Source organism: Telmatherina bonti, assembly GCF_933228915.1.
Source record: "Telmatherina bonti genome assembly, chromosome: 3".
NCBI classification, from domain to species: Eukaryota; Metazoa; Chordata; class Actinopteri; order Atheriniformes; family Telmatherinidae; genus Telmatherina; species Telmatherina bonti.
The window spans coordinates 26,249,175-26,263,660 of record NC_136621.1 but is presented as its reverse complement, the minus strand read 5'-3'; the positions used below and the strand labels follow the sequence as shown (position 1 = coordinate 26,263,660).

Sequence of the window (14,486 nt, the reverse complement as noted above, 5' to 3'; positions counted from 1 at the left end):
TCTATTGACTGTGGGAAGAAATTGGAGGGTTTTGGAGAAAACAAAACACAAAAAGGCAAAGTGAGAACATGTGAAGTTTCACACAGATCTTCAATCTAGCTTTGAACCTTTGTGCTATGCAGCAACAGCGCAAACTATTGCAACAAGAAATAATGCTTTCAAAAATAAGTGTTAATATTTTGAAAATGTAATTCCTCTTGTAGCCTTCTTGTTCCTGAAAATGATTTTAATTTCTAATTTCCAGACTGCCAAGTTTATTTCTGTTCGTTGTTCACATCTCTATAAATAACCTTGTAATTTGTAAAAAATGTATAATGGTAGTAATCTTAACAGTAAAGTAAGATTATTTCTAAGGCAGGGTCAAAGATGTCATTTATTATCTTTCAAGAAAGAGAAGCCCACAAAACATCCCCTTACCACCACCCACACATCTATAACATTTTTTTTTTTTTTAAGACAAACTTCAATAACTAATATCAGGCTTAATATGACAGTGAGGAAGCAATATCTTGGGGATCTGTCCACACCAATATCCACCCCACTCATAACCACAGAAGCTATACCACTATAACCACTATACAGGAACCACCCAGATCATGACCAGCTGGATCCCCACACCACGACCATTAGAATGCTGTTCAGGAACCCACCACACCCAGACAGGGGTGATCACCATAACAACAACCCTGCAGATGAAGCAGGGAAAGCCCCTGGCATGGAGTATCCAAATAAGGAAACCACTGGAAAACAGTGGGGTTTAAATAAAAAATAATAATAAAAAAAAAAAAGATCAAATAAAGCTATATAAAATTATTATTATTATTTTCAAATAAACAAGAACAAAAAGTATTTGATTGTGAATGAGCTTATTAACTAAAACAATAAAACCGGAATGGAGTAAGCTATTATGTTGTATTGTGAAATAAAATCATTAAATTAATTTGAATAGGATATAAAGGTTAAAAAATAAAAACAAAAAGGGGGAGAGAAAAAAGACGTTCAAACTGGCTAATGTCAATAACAAAAAGTGATAAAGTTCGTGTTTGCACTGCAAAGAATGCATTATCACATTCAGTAGTCTAAATATTTGTTGATAAAAAAAATGGAATCAGCTGTTTTCTTTTACATTTTTTTTTTCTTGTTGTAAAGCAAAGGTTATCAAGAATGTTCTCGACTACCCTCTGAATTTTCAGTCACCATTTTAACAAATACACGGAAGTTGGGCTTTGGAACAAGTGTTTTTATTTAACAATGTCATGATGTACTAGAAGGTAAACACCCAGAATTGTGGGCTGGCTCTAGTCCTGAATGATCTCAATAACTCCTTTAATTTAGCTATTTGAGTTAGCACCCAAGCCTGTCAGAATCATTTTCATGTTCTAGCCAGGGACAAAGGTCATAGCCTTGCAAACTGTCACCACTTGATATATTAGGGAGTCCTTTGTGTGTTCATGTTGTAGGGAAACTAGCACTTTCCTGTTTGTGAGCTTTACATGGCCTGTGTCCTCTGCAAGCACTGATTGAACCGCGGCCGTTACCATGGTTACACTGGGACCCAATGAGAAGCTCGCGGTAGTCGCTCGCTGAATGAAAATAACAGTGGCCATTTTGCAGGACGAAGTCACGGCATCATTCAGCAAAAAAACAAAACGGAAACGGAAGGTTCAGCCCATATCTGGACTGACGCGACTACTGTAGGCTCGGCGGAGTCGGGAACGCGGTGCGACTGCCGCATGTAGTCAGGAAAGGCATGCGGTGTAATTCTGACGCCGCGCCGTCTTCTCCCTGGAGGTTTGTGGCGTGAGAAAAGCGCTTAGAAAAGCTTCAGCGCATTGCCATCCGAGGCCCAACCTCGTCCCACATCTTCTTCACCTATATAGAGAGGGAGCTACCTTTAGTTAGCTGACCGACACCGGCGACATCCATGCGCGTCGAAAAACAGGTGTACGGTTTCATCGCGCGATCACTCCACTAACAGCAGAAACCTCCGTGGCTCGGTGTATGCTTGTTTCCCACTGAGCTCTTCCAAGTGAGAACTTCAGTCATTTCACATGGAGGAAGCTGATTTCCTGATGATGTCTTACAGAATTTATGGAGTGAAGCGACAGCCGTTTTAAGGTAAATCCCAACAGAAGCAGCGGTGTTGTTAACCCTCTCGCATCCTCATAGCTGCAGCCGACTTGACCCGCGGCTGAATTTCACTGGTAAACTTGTCTTTCTGGATGCTTTAAAAATAATTTAGAAAACAAAACAACGATCGCCCTATAAGTAATCTGCATGATCTTTGCGTTTGAATGAACTCAGCTGGGTGGCAGTGGGCTCGACTGTTTCCATCAATGTGCATTCCAGTGGACTGCTGTTCCCAGTTCACCAGAGGAGGATGCGGTCAGAACTGGGATGATGGTAAATGCTGAAACCACAGGCTTTTAAGCTGAGGCAAGATAAATGATAAACATTGGCTATAAAGACCATCAGCATTTGAGAAGGGTCTAAACTTTAACAACAAGCCTGATAATAGTAAACATGAACGGAATGATCCACGTTTAACCTACATCTCATAGTTGGGATAATCTCTTTTGTTAGCTTGGACATACATAGTGGTGCAGTACAGAATTGTGCACTGTCTTTGAGGAAGAATATCTATTTATTTTCTCTGAATAGGAATACATTTGTGTATAAATCCTAGTTATATACAACATGGTTGTTTTAAGCACATTGTTTTTCTCTGTACCCTGTGAGACTTCTTTCGTTTCCAATACCAGCACTACACCATGGCAATGTAAATTAATTGCAGACCTTAATCACTATGTTTCTCTGTGGCTTAGTGCTTTGGCATGTTTTGATCTGACTTATCTGTTGCCCTTCCTTTTATGAACTAAATGTCCTAGTGCTGAGACTAAACTAATTTTCTACACTGCTCTATGTGTACTGATATGAAAGGCTGATGTAATGAGGAAAAGATTAAAAGGCCAACAGCGATGGATAGTATCTGCAAGATCCATTTGAATGCTGGGTTAACAGGGAGAGTGGGGAGGTGTCCAGGCTGCACAATGTGTAACTCTATCATGCCGGGAACCTCATACCACTCCCAGTGAGGCCTACTTGAACTGTGAGCTTGTGCTGTTCTGCATCATGTGTGAAGTTTTTGGTGCTGTAGTTTATTTATTTTTGTGTCTGCATATTTGTGTCTGGCAGAGTGGAAGCAGCACAACAAGAAGCAATATGATGAGCAACAGTTGGCTGCTATCTGTGTCTCTGGTGGCTTCTGCACAAATAAACCTCTCACATAGGCTTAAAAGTACGCACTTAATGAGCAATTACAGATTTCAACATAAGTGATGGCCAGTGCACTGTAAAGTGTCTTAGTGTTAACAGAGTTGCACCTACCAGTTCAAAGCTATTGAGGGAGATGGCAAATTGTGAATATTGTACATACACAGAGGTAGAGGAGGCAGTGATATGAGGCAACAAAGGCAAGCCATTAGGGAGTAGGAGAACGTGATACATCGTGAAAGTTCAGAAAAATTCAGCGGGTTACTCTCACAGTTTTCTTTCATTCTGTTACTTTTTTCTCTCATACAGTCCTAATTTTTTTTCGTCAATTTTTCTTTGTTTTTCTTAGTGCCGTTTATTTTCTCATTACCCCTTGGGGTGCTGTGTTGCCCCCTTTATCTCTCCTTTTCTATGCCCTTCTTCAGAGGCTGATGTCACGATTCATGTGGTGTGGTGTGAAAATCTTGCCTAATTCCAAGTCTAACTGATAAAAGACACTGCCTGCCAGACATGCTTGCTCCCTTAAATGTGTCTGTGACCTTTAGCAGTGCAGTTACAATGACTTTATACCAAAGCTTAGACATTTTTTCTTGCATTTATTGTTGACATCGGTCATTTTCAAGTTGGCAGAAGGAATTTCTTTAGAAAAACTTAAAAATCTTATAATCTCAAATTGCATTAGAAAAGATGTGGAGCTTAAAATAATGTAATTATTTGTATAGCAATCATAAAGTGTCTGTCAAAATCACAAATAAGCTTGAGCTCCTGAAAAGGAGTAGCTAGAGGTAAAAAATGATATAATCCTGCCCCATTTCTACAATGCATTGCAACACTCCAACTTTATCGCACAAATTAAATTTCTTTCATCACAAAAAAAGAAAAAAAGAAAAGGCAAACAAGCATTTTTCTTTCTGGAATTTTGTTTGAAGTGTTATGAGGACAAATTCCCTGTTGTCTGACAGACTGTGCAAAGACTGTGACAGACACAAATGAGAATATTTTTTACCTCTCGTACATGGATGTCAACATTGTAGGTAACAGATATCTGGGCAAGGACTACATGTTCATGTGTGAGTTATTTATATTCAGATTATATTATATTCACTCACCAGCCATTGGTTGCAAGTTGATTTTTATTTTTTCCTCAGTGCGTTCCACTTTGTGTCCTCTCCACTGTGACTCTACTTGTATGAAGCCAAAAGGAAAATCAAACATGATTGGTCAGTATTTCTAAGACAAATGGGCTGCAAACAGAAACCAGAAATCTTCCTGTGCCAATCTGTTTGTTGGAAAAAAATTTCTAATTATCATGTGTAGACATTTGCCAATGAAAAGATTATTCCAATAACTAATAATCTTTCTAAGAAGAAGCGCCAAGGAAAAGGAAAAAAAATAACTTCCTGCAAAAAAAGGTAAAGGACTGGAGTTAACACTGTTAACTGGTCTGACTTTACTAACCATGGAATGACTTTATATTAGGCTTGACTTTTAATTGGCATTGTTCCATGTTTTGATTACTGAATAGTCAGAGAAGCTATTGCTGCTTGTTCTTATTTTAGTTTTTGTAAGAACAAATCCAAGTTTATTACAACATTAGATTGAATTAAAAATAATTGGGGCTTGCTTTAAACTGATTAGCTGTACAACACAGACAATGGCTTGGCTTTATCTTGCTAGGCAAGGGGAAATGTTGTGTGCCTTGAGAGCATGGTGATGTTATAATAGAAAAAAATGGATAGATGAATGAATGGAGAAGCAATGCAGAGATGAGCCTGTTTAAACTTTTTATATTGGAAAAAGAAACCAGCTTAACAGTTTCTTAATGATGGAAAAAATATGACACATGACTCAAAATACATAGCCTATGAAATTCTGCCATTTAGTCATTCATTTGAGTGAGGTATGTTGGAGCAGGGACACATGGAAAACCTGCAGGATTCTGCCCCTGGAGGACTGGAGCTGGACACATTTGTTCCTATCTCAAAATCCACTTCAATGTGTGTACATGCAGAACCAGAGAGCAACGGCATTATCTCTGTGGATTAATTTATCTTTGTTTTTGAACTTCTCCCAGGTTTAAGTATTTTTAAGTGTTACTCACTCCATGCACAACTTCTCTGCTTTATATATCCTGCCACTTACTTAATGGAATGGCAGGGTCTTGCAGAAGCTGATAATAAATTAGGTGTTGAAACTGTACGGGTGAGACCATGTCGACGCAAATACTGTAGGCGGGAGTAGCTCATAGGTCAAAGTGTCAGTGTGTTTGACTGTGAGTTTCTGTCAGTCATTGTAAAAATAGTTTGCTCTGGCACTTTAATGAGATCATTCCTAAGCTTGTGTTGGTTTTAATTGTTTTTAAATCATTGCTTCATGAGGAGACCCTGCCAGGCTATGCTTATCTAAGTTAGAAAAAAGTTTGGATGGATGGGATCCAGAACCGTGAAATCCCATTCATGAAATATGAGAAAGAAATTCTGGTGTTTCTTTTTATTTAGATGACAATGCAGAGTTTCTCTGGTCTTATGTCGGGAAAGTGTCATGTTGGTTACAGGATAAAGCTTTCACTTGATAAATGTCTGTAGTGGGACTTAAGTCTCTTCAGCACAGAACTTTATTGGTCCCCTGATACTGCCCTGATTTTGGCCCCAAGGTTTCATCATTAGCACCTGTCAGTTGTCAGCTTTTCACCATACCTCCGTGATCCTTGGCACGTGACCAGAAGTTTCTGGGGACCAGCTGCTGTTTGATCATGGCTGCTCATGGCTGCTATTCTTTGGAAACCCCAAAGTCTGAAGCTTAGGGGTTTGATATGCATTTCTGGAGTGTTGTAGCACAATAGCATTGTATTTACTCATGTAAAAGATAAATTTACATAACCACATTGTTTACATCATGAAGATCTGGGTAGTTTTCACTTTATGTGGTTGATTTACTAGATGTTGACTGGTCAGCACTTGGGGAGGTAGTAAAGAATTTTACTTAGCTGAACTTTGCATTAAAATTCTTACCGTTGACTTGCCTGGTTTTAAAAATTACAACAGGGGGCTTGATGAAGATGTAGCTCCAGCTAAACGTAAAATGGTTTGGGCTTGCCCAACTATTTCTAGCATCATGCAGGTTTTAGTGTTTCCCTGCTGCAACACACTTGATTCAATCAATGGCTCTTTGGCAGTCTGGTGCAATAGTTGACAACAGGTAGAGGAGGAACATTTTAATTCAAAATGTTAGTTATTGACCTGAAGTTGAAATTATAGAGAGGAAAAAAATTGTACATACATTAAAGTTATTGTGACTGTCTTCTTTTGTTGTGTGGAGAAAAATAAAAGTTCCCACTCGGGTTTCACTCAGTGAATTTGCATTAACATAAGTTAATGGATTTCCTGTTGTCATGACGAGCATACTGGCTGAACCATAGTGCGTGGCAGTTTATTAGCTATTGGTCTGCATCTGTTTTGTTTATTGGTTAATGTGACTTTGAAGGAAAAATGTAGCGTTTTGCACAAGTAGCTGGCTGTCTGGTTTTAGGTAACCTGGCTCTAAGTATGAGATGCTAATAGCAGTAGTTACATCATCATTCTGGGAATAGCAGGGAGTCTGGGGTCTAGAGGTGCTTCTGGCTGACCTCTCTCCTGTGTATATTCAGCCTGTGTGTGTGCGTATGTGTGTGTGGTCATTTCCAAATATACATTTAAGTATGGATTACTGACACAGGTGAGTTGACACATAATTCTTATTTGCATTTACAGCCTGATATGACACTGACAGCCCATGGTTGATGATGCTGACATAAAGAGAAAAGTGTGTGTGTGTGTGTGTGTGTGTGTGTGTGTGTGTGTCATGTGTATGAGTTCATTTACACATATCCCAGTGAGGCTTCTTGACTGGCAGTCAAAATGTCAGCAGCAGAAAGTGAAAGAAAATCCCACGTGTGAACAGTCAGACATTCCTATCAGTTTCCTTGTGGGAGAAGGCCACTTTACACCCGGCCACTGTGTGACAATAAAACCTGGAAGAAACAGAAGCATGAAAACTCTCTGACATGCATCCTGTGCCTAGTGTTTACGCTGTCCTAATTTGTCAATCATTCTTAATTGATTTCAGTATGTATAATTATTAAAATGAATATGACTGATGTGTTTGTACTGTAAGCCAATGTGCTGTTAGATTTATTCTCTTTGCGTACATGTGTGTGTACATGCTGTGTGGTATGCATGCATGCAAATCTGTGCGTGTGGTAAAATAGAGATAGTCAGCCCTGTCACTTAGCCCCCCCACCCAACTACACAGGAGGGTAACTTTCCAGTCTCATAGACGAGCATGCCTGAGTCTGAAAATAGCCGTATCTGATCACTGCTTCACCCAAACAGGGAACTCTCTTTCCCTGTCACTCCCTCTCTTTGGCTCTCTCTGACTTTCTCCCTGTCTGTTGTTTCTGTGCCTCCCAGACATTAGACGCGGTAAGATCTTGGAATAAAGACGGATTCCAGAAGGGGACACATATCCTGCACAAGAAAAAGGAGAACATCAGAAAAGAAGCCAAAGAGGAAGGAAACTGGGACTTGCAGCTCATCGATGTCTGACCCTTCTTGGCAAATCTCCAGTTTTTTGGTTTTATGACGGTAAGAAGCCTGTTGTGTTTGCTGGATTGGTTGTTGCACCTGCATTCACTTGTTTGACTGTTAAAATGGTGTTGATAATGTTTATTCTAAGGATTTTTAATTAACTTGGGCTTATGTGTATTTTCATGTTGCAACCTAGGAAAAACGTTTTTGTTTTTCATAGGATTACTTTAAATTCATGGATTTACCTGTACATGTTTAACATGTTTAATCCAAGCTGAAGCATTTTTTACAACAATGTGATTTTTTTTTTTTTTTTAAGCGTTGCTCTATTTGTTGTATCTTAAATACACACATATATTACAGTCCTGTCGACTCAGTTGTCATGAATCTAAATTTACTTGTTATGAACACATAATGCTTGAAAAAGGACGCAAATTAAGAGATCTGAATAGATTTTACAACCCATAGAGCAACAGAGCATTGTATTTATCTCTTTTGCCAAAGCCACAATTATAGACTATGTGTAGAATTTTTGTCTTTTTCTGACAGTGGACAGGGGAATTAGTGTCAAATAAAAACAGTGGTTTCCTCCGCAATCACCTCAAAAAATAGTTGAAGCAATAACTTGGATTACAGTTTTAAAAGGTTTGGAATGGTGACACAAAATGACTTAAAGAGTTATTTAAACATCTAACATTTTTTTAAAATCAATCCATCTACAGTCACACGAAGAGATTATAAGACCACCCGTGCTTTCTAAAGAAATGTGCTTTTAATTAACCAGGCATCCCCCTAGGGATGAATAAAGTATTTATATATCTATTTAAAATGAACGCAAAATTTTGGTAAACACAAGCGTTATAATATTTTTTGCCATGACTGTAAAGATTCTTAAAGTATAAATTCTATTTTCTTACCTATTCAATAAAAATGACACCAACCCCCCTCTGGATCTCTTCTGTCACCTCTCTTTAAACCTCTTACCTGCCCATAATTTTCTTGCTCTGTTGCTTTATACCTACTTACATCTCCTGTTACACCCTTTTTCATGGTCTCTTATTTCCCATCCAACAAAGGCCTTGCACCAATCCCTCCATTAGGCCAGTCTCAGAGGTGTTGTGGAATGTCACCTTGACCCCTCGGGAACACAGTAAGAGGTGGTTCTTGGGCTGTATGATTTTTTTTCCCCTGAATCTAACTTAAACTAAACACACTTAGGTGCAGCAATCACAAAGCCCCCCATTTTCTTTCTTACTATTTGTGTAATTGGTCAGACGGTTCAGTTAAGTCCCACTAAAAATGTTTGTTTCTTTTTAGTAACGTTCTTTATTTGACATAAAGTAGACACTTGGTCTAGGTTAAGGAATGGAAGAATGGAGAAGGATTTATTAATTAACTGATCTTTAAATCTAAATATAAAAAAAAAATAATGCTTGTGTTATGAACCTGACAAGTTTCGGAGCTGTGCAGTCCAGAAATGCTTCTATTTCACTGGCACAGCAACTAAAAAAATACCTTAAATACCTTTGTTGTTATTGCTCTCATTTTACACTCTTCTTCCTCATTCCTCACTGTGTGTGGCTATTTGTTTAAAACCTGATCTAAAGTAGGACAAACATATTCATAAGATGTTATTAGAGCCAGTTGTTCGTACATCTCTGGAGGTGTTTTCTGATATGGTTAAAAATATCTTTCTGTGGCCTGGCATTGAATTTTAGGTACAAAATGTACGTTTTATGTCTGTATATGCCTTATAATCAAATGTAATGAAGATCTTGATGATTTATTTCATACAGGTATGGACCACCTTAGAGGTTAAAGGGTCCTGTCTAAAGGCAGTAAATATAGCACTCCAGCAATTCGAGTTCTTCTTATCTTCACACTCAGCACTCAACACTGTTACCTGGAGAAGCCACGCTATATGTATGGAATGTAATCTTAGCCACAGCTGATAGCCAGTCTGCATAGCTAACCACTTGCCTCAATTGAAAATCATTCATCTATTTTCTGTTCCTGCTTAATCCATTTCAGGGTCATAGGGGGCTGGAGCATATTCCAGCTGCTATAAGGTGAGAAGCAGGGTGCAACTAAGGTAGATCATCCGACTATTGTAGGGCTCAAATGAAAACCTGTGTTCTCTTTTTTTCATAAAGTAAGTGAGGTGATAATTGGAGATTAGTTTTTTGTCCTTTTAGGTTGTTGATCTTTTTAATGTACCTTTCTTATAAGCATCAATATTATTAATGCCAGCTACTTAAGCTGTGTTTAAAAAAAAAAAAATAAAAAAATAGAAAATAAAAAAATAAATTGGGGATGTATTTTGAGGGTAAATTTGTAAACTCATTCTTCTACTGACCCAGATGAGTGTTTACAATCTTAGTTTGTGTGGAATGTCATTCATTTTCCATCTCTCGCAGAGCTTTTCCATATTGAGACTGAATTTCTAGATTACAAGGTTAAATATTATTGATTTAAAAATTTTATACAATTCAACATTTTAGACAAAAGTTCTTTGGTCATGATTCTTTAGTTTAAAAAAATGATGTTTTGTTGTTTACAATCTCTTTTTTTTTTGTCCTTCATAAATAAATGTTATGAATGCCATAATCTCAGATTCTTTCTAGTACCTGTGCTAGGTGGTATTTATGGCTTGTATCTCCCATAAATTCCTGCTGTCCAGAGTTTAAGTACTCAGGAAACTCATCGAAGCACTTGAAGACTTAATTAGGTGCTTTTGTCAAACAAGTTCTTGTGTGAACATAACACATAGCAGTAAGGTTTGTTCTAAGCTGAAAGCAACATAAACATCATATTTCAACTTTAAATATTAGAGATATTAGAAATATTTTCCCTTTATTCAACCATTTAGGAAAGTTAGAGCCAAAGTTAGAGGAAGGTTATAGCGCTGTCAAACCGTCAAGTCAGGTAGAGCTCTGGCTTCATCTTTGAAATAGCTTTGACATTCAGCTCTAAATTGCATCGCTGATTAATTTGTTTGTCCTATTTTGTTTTTTGCACTTTGTTCACTGGTCACCATTTCTTTAACATCTGCCATTCTGTAGAGCAGTTATCTCTACAGAATCTTATCTTATCTCATTTTCAAAAAGTAAACATGAAACAGTGGCAGCTCAAAGAGTGTTTACTTGTGACGCTGTGTCCCTACATTGTTATCACCAGACAGCCTGTATAAGACAACATGCTGGTATCACTGACATAATTTTCAATAGTGCAGCATTATTTTTTTTTTTACATTTGTTTTTTTTTTATTTTTTTATGATCTCTCTTCATTGTGCTTCTTTTTCATTCCATCTACTGAGCAATTTTACCTTTCTACATAACTCTTTTCCATCCTCCTACTCTGTCTTACTATTCTTCTCTGTGAACATCAGAGTGGGATAAGCTGAATGCATCTTACGTTCTGTGTAGGAATGGTAACAAAATAAACCCACAAACTGTCACATCGTATTCATTCTCCTTCTCCCACAGCCCCAACTCACATCACCAGGGCTTCTGTTACATAATTGCATTAGTGCTCTCAGGCCAGTGGCTCTGCTCGTTAGTGGCGTTGTGATGCAATCTGCAGAACACACGGCGCTCTGTTGTTTCCAGTATGGGCAGTGAGTAGGCATGCAGGGTCAGCATGTTGACCTCGCGTATCCATTCATACAGCCAGAGGGGGTCTGCTAATGAGTGGCAAGGTTGAACAAACAAAAGCTGATAACGAACACTTTGTTGGAAGAGGCAAATAGTGGCAGTAATGTGCTGATAAAATAGTTTTGGCACTAATAAATCATTCCTTGTAAAATTGCTCTGCATCAAACAACAAGTCGCTTTGTGTGAACAAGAGGTTAGAGGTTCAGTTTAAAAGAAAAAACAGACTCCACAAATTTGAATACTTGGATATTAAAATTTCTCTTTGTAAATATGTAAAAGAAACTGTTAAACTGCATTTAATGTTGCGTTATCTTCTAAATTATAAACCATCGAGATGTTATTTGTTTAGCCAACAGAAATACTTCTATAATTCAAAATATGGGGTCTAAATAAAGCACAATATGTTGTCCCAAAACATTCTTTTTTTATTCCCACCACAACCCTGCACTCCCCACATTCTTGCCACAAAAATGTGCCACTAAAATAACTTGGCTTCAATTCAATGATTAAAGAATGAAGGCAATTTCAAATTCTGCCTTTTTTGGGTGCGTTTATATCCCTGTCAGTTTGGGTTCAGGCTAGACATGTCTCAGCTTAAATTTATGTTGCATCTCTAGGGACTTTTTGTTTTTCTTCTGGAAAAGTATTTGCTCTCACTAATTCTTCCTCTTAGACTTCACAATCTTCGTTCCTCTGTGACATATAAATTCTTAAGTTATTGCATATACCTGATGTTCATACCAGATAATATGTTGTTGCACTTTGCAGCCTCTGACCATTAATATTTTGAAATGTCTTTTTAAGGATTATAAGTGTTAAGAATGTTTTGAGTCCAGGAAGTGTTCATTGAAACATGTCTGTGTGATGACTTCTAGATCTTTTAAGTCTTTAAATAGATTTGCAAAGAAGCTTAATCTGTTGACATCTTCTGAGTATCTGTCAGTCTCAGGGTCAGAAAAGGCCTCTACCACTTGACTGTTCACTCTCTGCTACTGGTTGCACTCAGTTAAGCTAAAAAAAAAATGTTTTAAATCCCTTTTAAATTTTTGTTAAAACACAATTACACATTAAATGAAAACCACTACTTGTAAATATAAAATATAGACTTTATACAAAAGAAAAACATCCATATTTGTAGTGTGATATTTACACACATTCAAAAGTACATATGATTTCAGAACCCAGAATATTTTTACTCTTTTTCTACTGAGTTGAATAAGGGGGGGAAAAAAAGAAGAAAAAAAAAAGCATAAAATCACCTTCTCTGCTTGACAGCTTTATTTTGTGTCATGTGGCTATACAAGCCACAAATGACTGCTGTTTTCTTGGATCTGTCTCGTTTTTAGAACTGAGAAACTATTTGTGCAGGAGATGTTTGCAAGTGAAGAGGAAATACCTTCCTGAAAGGTGAATCACTAAAATCTATCATGACTCTTTCTTGTATCGCCACCTATAATTGATGTAAAACATCGATCAAAAACTTTTCATCCTATTTAATATATCTAGAATAATCTCATAATATTTTGTCTTTTTCTTAACCCTCAACCAGAGGAAAAAAAGGTTTTCCTCATACAGGAAATTGGAAATAAAACACGTACTGTTTTCACAATAAGGTATGGCTCTGTACATGAATATAAGAAACAAAGTTGCAAATGAATTTAAAGTAGTTGCGGCCATCCTGTAAAGCTCTTGCCTGGGAGTTGTCCCTACCAGCTGCTTTTTCCTGTCTGACGGGACACAGGATGTTGAGAAGCCGAAGTGCTGGAGGTAGAGACTGTTTGTTTCCCGACACTTGTTTTGTCTATACAAAAGCAGTCTGTTGTGACTAATGGCGAGCATTCTTTGAGGGCATGTAGGGCTGTGCTTTTCTGTCATTTTTCTTCCCAATAACTAACTCAAATGAGTCTTTTTTTTTTTTTTTTTTTTTTTTTTTTTGTTAATGTGGGCCAACTTAGTGGCTCATTTCCTTTTTTAAGATATTCTTCAACTTCTGTCTATAGCAGTTCAGCTTTGTTTTATGATGTAATTAGACATTATGCTCTGAGTAAAAATGGAAATTCCCATGTGATTTCTGAGACTTGTTTATGTTCATTTGAATCATAAAATTTCAGTCAATTCTTAGAAATGGTTTCTGTTGAGAAAATCAAAATTTTATCACTTGGGTTTATTTATTTTAATAAGGACAACATACAGACAAGTAGCAAGGCAAGCTTTCTGACATGATATCTATAAAGACTTATCCATTCAGCAGTTAAAAACCTTTTAGTGCACATATAAGCAGGCAGGTCTCAGTGGGTTACTGAACACACTAATGAGACTTGATGGGCTTGATGTTGGACATTGCGGATTTCTTTGGCTTAAAGCTCTGACTTGTGTATTTGCAATCCCACAGCTATAACAGCCAGTAATTATGTACACGCTAGTCTCCAGAGTGGCCTACCAATGCTGAAATTGCAGATGGTGGATAAACCACAGCAAAATAAGAAAATGAAATGACTCCAAAGAAATTTGACCCTATGAAATGCTTTGGTTTGCAAATTTGAGACCAAAATTGAAACAGTTGGAGAATAACAGACTGTTGTTTGTTATTCAATTACAGGAATTGTCACTTCATTTAGTAAACAGTTATTGGAGATGGTAGAGTTGTAAGTATTTGCTCTGTCAACACTTATGCCCTCTCCTTCCCTTATAAATAATAGAATAAACATTTTGGAAAAACATTTGCTAAATATTAATGGAAACATTTATCCCATGCAGTGATATGCATGATAAAGTGCTTGCAGTGCAAAAGATACTTGAGAGACACATTTTGTATTTTAAGGTCAATTTGCTATGTCTGGACGAATAGGCTGGGTTGTTTCCAGCTATAAAGCCTGAAGCATTTTCTTCCAGTGTCACGCCATAACATTACACTATGGTCACAGCTGCTGTGTCGCCGTTGATCTGTCCTGAAGAAACATGATGCTGCTTATAATCTGACCATCATTTGGACAC

General features: G+C 37.4%; 1 protein-coding gene across 2 annotated transcripts in view; it reads left to right on the top strand.

Moving 5' to 3' along the window:
* The first annotated feature begins 1,863 nt into the window (after positions 1-1,863).
* The window catches only part of LOC306774728 (sorbin and SH3 domain-containing protein 1-like), a 48,638-nt gene continuing 36,015 nt past the window's right edge, over positions 1,864-14,486 (top strand). The window contains exons 1-2 of one of the 2 annotated variants that reach the window (XM_079264883.1): positions 1,864-2,118; positions 7,722-7,895. The gene's annotated coding sequence lies outside the window, so the exon portion shown is untranslated. The remainder of the gene's footprint in view (positions 2,119-7,721; positions 7,896-14,486) is intronic. The other variant, XM_079264882.1, reaches the window with a different exon arrangement.